We start from the raw sequence: 7,745 nt of genomic DNA, 5'->3' as shown, positions 1-7,745 counted from the left end.
AAAAAAAACGTTATAGCAATATCACTATATTTTCTTAACTCCATAAGTGCTTGTTTTGGGCCAAAACTGCATAATGAGTTATTGACACAAATTAATTTTAATGGTGAGCTGAAGACCTGAATGATCCTTATTCAATTTTGTTGAAAGCAAAGACTTTGAAACCATCTGACCAGCACAGGAATTGTCTCTAGGTCGCCTAAGTCACTTTCCTAGACCTAGACTCATGTTTTGCACTGGCCCTTAGCGTGGACGGTCTGCACTTAGATCAAGGCTGTAGGCAACATGTGGGCATTGAGAATCTGGAAAACGTTCCATCGGAACTGTCCATGTCCGTGGGAGATCCTCGGTGCCCAGAGGTATGCATGGTCACCCTGGGCACCACCTTGTCCACTCCCCAGCATCAGTGAGCCAGCACTATTGGTTGAGAGGTCATGATGTACTAGATGTACCATCTGTCTTTTCTTAAAATATTCAATGTCACTGACACCTGCTGGCTGGGATCCAAACCAATTACTCAATTAAATGTCCTCTTTGATGTACTTTACTATTCCCTGAGGAAGACTTTGTTTAATCACATTTATTAAATCCAGATGTAAGTCACCGCAAAACCAGAGAAAATCCTGCTCTTCAGTAAAACATGAACAAACTCTAGGCTGATCCTCACATGCCTAATTTGAAATGTTCTATAACACAAAAAAATCTGCAAGTCCGGTTGGGCGTTCAGCGCCCTCATGGCAGGTGAGAGGTGAGGTTACCAGGAAGTGGCCTGCACCTGGCGTTTGTGGGTGCACAGTGCTGCCATCAAAACAAGTGGCCTCAGTCTCAGGACACGGGCCTGGAATCAACTATTCCGGGTGAGAGTCAGTGTTTTTTGCAAGGCCTCGGCTTTGCCCTTCTATGGAAGGGTTGCACCTCGTGCCAGCGCGGGCACTGAACCCCTAACCAATGCCAGACGTTACTTATTCCCAAACGGTTTCCATTTTCATAGCCGAAAGAAAAAGAACCATTTTTAAAAAAAAACAACAGCACTTCCAGCATTTTCAATAGCTTTATTTTAAACTAACAGGGAGAACTAGCAAAACTAAGTAAAAACAAATTAAGGTAAACAGTGAGAATTCAAGCATCTGGAAATGGGTTTGGTTTTAAGCCGGTGCTCTAGCTCATTACTCATGACAAGAAAAACTGACTCATATTAATTCAAGAGCTTCCAATGCATTATCATCACTTTTATTGAGATAAACATTTCAAATACTCAGCTGAGCTCAATGCTTTTAAGTCTTAAGGATGTTTTCTTTTTAAATTCAAAGTGATATCATTTTACCCACTTTATCTGCCCCCATTTCAAACATTGCACATCGATGTGCTAACTGCATGTTTTCTTTCTCATTTTTTTGCCCGGACGCCTTTTCAGTTCTTAATCACTGCATTTCTCTGAGGAGAGAGGCACAGACACTCACACGCGTCAAGTAGTTCTAAAAGCATTTCAGTCTTAAGAAATGATACTGATGTCTGCAAAGTACAATTACAGGAAATCAAGATAACTCTCAGAACCTATCAACTCCACGTGATGAAGGTGGACAGTTGAATATGTGCGTTCACACCTTTAAATAAGAATCCTTTATGGCATATTTTAATGCCTACTTTTTCTTTTTGTAATTGAATTGGTTCAAACCGAAAGCACAATTACTCCTCGAGAATTCCTCTTCCTGAGCTTTGAAGAAACTTGAAAAAGCTCTCGCACTACAATTTTAAAGCACAATTTCACTTCGCACAAAGTTTTCTCAGCCCAGACTCCAGCAGAGGCCCGACAGTGTCCCACATCACGCTTTCTCCCAGGCACTTAAAGGGTGTACGAAGCAGATGTCACGGGCCCAGATGTGTGTCGGCCTGAGAAAGATGCCAAAGAAATATGAAACACAGTTTATTTCTCAAGGGACCCATAGGTGAGGGGACCCAACTGAAACCATGACAAGGTCAAAAGTGGGGCCTTGGTGAGATCACCTAGATCGAAAGCGGCCCACTGTGGCCCACGGTCCAAACGTGGCCCAATGCCTGACGTGAATAAAAGTTGATGGAAACACAGCTGCACTCACTCGTTGTTGTCTGCGGTGCTTTCATGCCGCAGGAGGTGGGTGGTGTGACAGGACTGTGCGCCCACGAAGCCTGAAACGTTTGTCCTTTGACCCCTGGCCTCAGTCACTGGCTCGTCTCCTGTTGAAGACGAGAGGGAGAGCTGGACAGATTCTACGGGTTTGGAGGCGGATCTAGAGAGATCCAAAACTCAGGACACACGCCTCCCGGCAAGCATTGGAGTGGCAGCAGCTGCCGTGGGATGAGTGAGAGCAAAGTCTTGCTGGAGAGAAAGACATTGATAGGTGAACTTCTTGGGGTAAACGCTCCCAGGCCCTGGATCTCAGAAGCGGCATCAGAAAGTACGAACACTTCTGTGTTCACGGCGGGCAGCAGGAGATTCGGTGGAATGAGGAGAAAAATGAACCCGTAACTCACCTTACTGAGCAGGTTAGAGACTCTGAGTCTGTCACATGATGACATATGTCTTGGTGGCTGGCGATATCCTACTGCAGAGATGATTACTCTGCTAAAAACATGTGAGGATTTGGAGATGCTTCAGAAAACATTTCAGACAAAATGGCCCTATTTTCCCCCTAATTGATTCTAAATAAACAGTGTCCTAATAATACACTGACGAACAGATACACGAGAGGTGTCAACTCACCGGCAACATGCTGTCACCCGACAGGGTGCCCGCGGGATGGAAAAGCCCTCTGCGGAAAGACGGCCGCATCTGTCACCAACTTTCAGCTTTTATTACAGTCGGGGAATAAACTGGATGTTAGTGAATGTTCCACGGCAGATGATCACTTTTCTCCTTTTGCAGGATTTTCTTCATTTGTAAGAATTGGGTTGTCAGTATTTTGTTCACTTGCCAGGGTGTGGGCAGACTCCAGAGCCTGGACAACTGTGTTTCCGCTGTGAGGACGTGTGCACCGGACGCAGTGACGTCCACCTGGACACGGCGGTTCTGAGCGAGTTGTCAGAGGCTGGGCTTGGGTTGAGTTTGGAACCAAAGGGCCATAAATAGCTCTATTTTTATAAACTCTGAACTGAAATCACCACATTTAATTTTGTGGTCTTCGGAATCCGAAAGATATGGGTTCAAATCTCAGTTTCATTATGCGCACCGCTGTTTCATCCTGCACAATTACTCAGCTCTCACCCGTAGTTTCTTTATACGAAATAAGATAATATGATGGTTAGGAGAATAAATTTCAAAATTGACTAAAGCACAGCATAAGTACTCAATAATTGTCTCCTATAACTATTTTTAAAATTATTATTACTTGACACCGTGGATGAAAGAAAAATATACATAATCTAATTAATTAGTGCAAATCAGAACTAGAAGCAAACAGCTGGTATTTCACTTGACTCAGGTCCCTGAGCCAGGGGAGCTCACGGCCTGGAAGGCTCGCGTGTGGCCCCCTCCTGTCATCACTCACATTGTCCCAGTCCACCGACCTTTGGCCTCCCTTCCGCCTACATCCACCTTCTACGTAAGTCAAGTCAAACTCTGGGATGGCCAGACCCACAGGAGACTTCCCTGCCCAGGGTCCCTTGTGGTGTTTGGTGTCACCTGAAATGCCTGCCCTGCTGATAGTTCGGAGCACGTGACTGGCAGATGTCCCCCGAGAGTTCAGTGTGTGGAGAGTGTCGTCACCTAACCATCCTTCTCTCTGGAGAGAAATGCTCCTCAACGGACAATGTCTGGAGCCCTTGCCCACCGTGGTGGCCAAGTGAGGAAAACTGGGCAGACCTCCAAGATAAGTGAGACGGCCACAGTGCAAGCCGCAGTTTACCGCCATCAAACTTATTTTTTTTTAGATATTTTACATGATTTTCTTCTTCTTAACGTGTTTTCTTTATATTACATTTGTACATTACAGGGGCTAAATTTAATTCTAGGCATGTTATGCAGAAGATACGATAAATTTGAAAGTCCTTAAGGATTTATTTTAGAGCACTAATTCTTAAATTCACAAACACATTCATCCTTTTTTGAAGAAGAGGCCAGTCTCATTTTTTATTTGGTTCTTTTTCATAGTTGGAACTCTTTCTTTGTTCGAATCAAGGGAAGACACGACGCTCATGCCTTTCACACACAGCAGCGCTGAGCGTTACACTAAAGGTGTGTGTCCTGGCTTCGCCTTAAAACAAGCAGCAGGTGCTGTAAGCGTAAAAATAAAAAATAAAAAATAAATAAAAATAAAAAATAAAAGAGATTGTAAGCTGACAAGATCCTTTCAATCTGTGAGGTCAACCAAGAGTTGCCTCGCCTAAAAAAAAAATAGCAAACTCTGTTAGCTTCGATCAATGGCAGACCATATTTTGAATGAGCATGTAATGATTTTAACATTTCTTATCTTCCCGAGAAGCATTCAGAAACTTCTCAGCATCTATTTTTAAGAGTCGATGAAAGCTTGAGGGTTTGTATAACAACCTCTCTCTTGCCCACAGGCAAGGTTATGCCGACGTCTTCACCAGGTAGCTATGTCACTACGGACGTTTTTAAAAAGCTGCTCCTGGTGCACAGGGAAAGTATTTACATCAGAAATGCCAGCGAAACAACAAAAGAGGTAATGAAAGATAATCTTGCTTTCTGAGGGGCTGCCGACACGTCTTCTTTCCCCTCCATCCGACGGGGAGCGGTTGCGCTCATTTTGGCTCCTTTCCTTCCACTCTGTTTTCATTCCTCCTTCTTATGGGTCTGATTATGTTTTCCGAGAAGACTAATGATTTAGGAAGAGGAGTGACAGTTTGAGGGCACCGGGCTCCAGCGACGCAGCGGCGGGAGCCGCGTGTGTTTGCGTGTGTGGTTTCGGCTGCTCTGAAGCGGCTTCCGGAACAGCCCCACGTTCTCCGTGGCTCGTCAGTGTCGGCTGCTGGTGCCCAGCTGGTTACAGACTTTCCTGGGTCCCTGGGGCTCGCCAAGCTGATCCAGGTGCTTTGAGAAAGAAGCGCGTGCAAGCCCAGGACCGCAGCCTCCGCCATCGTCCCCAAGCCCAGACCTCTGGAGCACAGGCGGCGTGTGCCGGGCTGGGGGCCAAGGAAGACTCTGGGACCCTCCCTTCACCGGGAGTCACATTCGGCCCTGAGCTCTGGACTCACCAGCAGGCCATCAGGCTGAAAGGCTCTGAGCCGCAGTCACGTGGTGCCAGCGCCCGCAGAGCCCCTGGGACTGCAGGGGGAGGGGCCGGGTCATGGAGAAGCCCAGGGAAGAGAGAGCTGGACTTGATGCTCTGGGGAACTTAAGACCCCTGAGTCCTGCCAAATGCCAGGGAATGCCCTCGGCGCCCCGGTCCTGAGCCGCGTGTCCGCGGTGTCATGAGGGGGAGTTGACGTGCTGACCTCACCTCTTCCAGCCACACCCGAGGGTCCATGCCAGCACGATCATCCCTGCCCCCAGAGACAGCCCCTCAGCGGCGTGTGGCAGCCTGGCAAAAAGTTATCACTCCTTCTCCAAAAACCTCCAGGTTCGAGCTCCTCCTGTGACATCCACGTCCTGCTGCTAATTCTTTACTTGCACGTATCTGTCACACGCTCCTTTAGGGTGAGAAAGCTGTCTTATTCTTCTCCTTATCCCTCATGGCACCAGGTCAATATCTAACAGATAATACATATCCAATAGATAGACTGTGTTTGATAGATATTTATAAATTGAGTAGAAAAAGATGAAGAGTGGTTTGTTATTCCTGAAAAACACCTCTGCAGATGAGAGTTGTGTGATCTGATATCTATGTTACGAACTTACGTTTCTTGGATGTAAATCTTGTGTAAATGAGGCTCTGCAGGCGAATACTGGCATGCTGTATTTCTCTTAAAATTCCCACTTCATCTATTCGATGGGCGAATAATCCACCAAGTCACAGAATGAAAAGGGACCCTGGAAATGTGTCCGCATGCGAACGACATTGGAATCATGAGGGAGGTTAATAAAATATGGGTTCTCAGACTTTAGCCAAGTCCCGCTGACCCAGCGTTTCCAGGGCACAGGCGCATGTGACCTTAAGAATTCCCAAGGTCATTCCGTTCTGATGATGGGGTCTGAACCACGAACTCGGTCCAGATTTCACAACTCGCAGGTGAGTGAACTGAGGGCAGGCGGGGGAACTGCGGTGCTGATCTGAGGAGGAAGAGTGGGTCGCGTCCAGGGCCTTTCCACCCCCCCGGGGGGTTGACCTCGCGGGTGTCCAGGTGTCCCCTGTGCAGGCCACAACTCCCCATTCTCACCTCGAGGCAGCAAGTCTCCCCCGGTGCTGCCGGCTGCTCTGTGAGGACCTCGCGCTTGGTGCTCGGGCAGACGCTGCAGAGAACTGACGCCCAGGAGGCACCTCGCCCGCGGGTGGGGACGTTGGAGCTGATGCTTCTCCCCTCCGAGCCTTTCGCGGGTGGTTCTGAAAAGCACCGCACATGCTCCTTGTGGCCACCAGGCGGCGCCTGCTCGCGGCAGCTTTCCCCGTTTTCCCGTTGCACTTAACCTGGCCTTTCATTTCCACTGTCTGGAATTACTTGCAGGTGCACGATGTGCACGTAAGCGCTCGCCTGGGTCCGCCTCTGAGCGGGCCAAAGCCAGGCGGGCCCTTGGCAGGAGGCTTTGGGGTCAGGTCTGCCGGCAGTGAGGACCCCACTGCAGAGGGCCCCATGCACTAGTGTGGGGGTCACCGAGACTCTTACCTCGTAACTGGAATGGAAGCAGTTGGGATGTGTGAATCATTGGGCAGTTGAACGAGGGACGATATAAATATAACTGAAACAACTGTAATGATCATGAACTTAGCTGGCTTTATTAGTTGCTTGGAAGCCTTGAAAATAAGACAGTGGCAGGTTAGGGTTTAGCGCCCAGATGAGAACACCTGAAGCTGGACCTCACGCATGGCTGCGGTGGCTCGCCGGACGCAGAGATGTCCCCAGGGAAATGAGGCAGTGGTGGCAGGCTTTATGGAGTTTTGGGGACAGGTCACGAGTTTCAGACAGGTGGAAACACCAAAGCAGATTTATCCCGTGACGTCAGTTTCTCCATGGGGGCCACCGGGGCACGCGCCCTTCAGCAAAGCTGTCAACAGCCTCCTGGGGGCCGGCGTCACTGAATAGCATGGGGCGGCCAATGCCGGAACCGTGGGGCCGACGTGGGAGATGTATCTGTGCACTTGGATGGCGTCGCGTCAGCTGGGAACGCTGAGTTCCAGGACGGCAGGGTCGGTGGTGACCCCAAACCCTTAGCAGCAGGGTGGCCCAAACTGCCGTAAGCTGCAAGAAGAAAAGGGGGGAAAATGGGTGGCAAATCACATGGGCATTGGGAAGTAGTAGGAAGAGACGGAGCTGAAGCAAGAAGGTGTCCCGAGGCCACCGTGACGGTGAAAGGCTTGGTGGGTGGAGCTTGGTGAAGAGCATAATTTGAACTTTGGAGTATTTCAATTCACTTTTGTTTTTACTATTTAATTATTTTTTTATTTTTATTTTTTATTTTTCAGGCGAGGCAACCCTTGGTTGACCTCACAGACTGCAAGGACCTTGTCAACTTACAATCCCTTATTTTTTTATTTTTTATGCCTACAGCACCTGGTCTTCCCAGGTGGTCTCCCATCCAAGTGCTAACCAGGCCCGACCCTGCTTAGCTTCCAAGATCAGACGGGATCGGGCCTGCTCAGGGTGGCGTGGCCACAGAC

The 7,745-nt window shown here is 48.5% G+C and overlaps 1 pseudogene; it reads right to left on the bottom strand.

Annotated features, from left to right (window-relative positions):
• Positions 1-7,626: 7,626 nt before the first annotated feature.
• LOC111731772 lies at positions 7,627-7,745 on the bottom strand (annotated as a pseudogene).

The sequence above is a fragment of the Pteropus vampyrus genome, unplaced genomic scaffold, assembly GCF_000151845.1.
Source record: "Pteropus vampyrus isolate Shadow unplaced genomic scaffold, Pvam_2.0 Scaffold396, whole genome shotgun sequence".
NCBI classification, from domain to species: Eukaryota; Metazoa; Chordata; class Mammalia; order Chiroptera; family Pteropodidae; genus Pteropus; species Pteropus vampyrus.
This window is presented reverse-complemented; position numbering and strand designations above follow the sequence as displayed.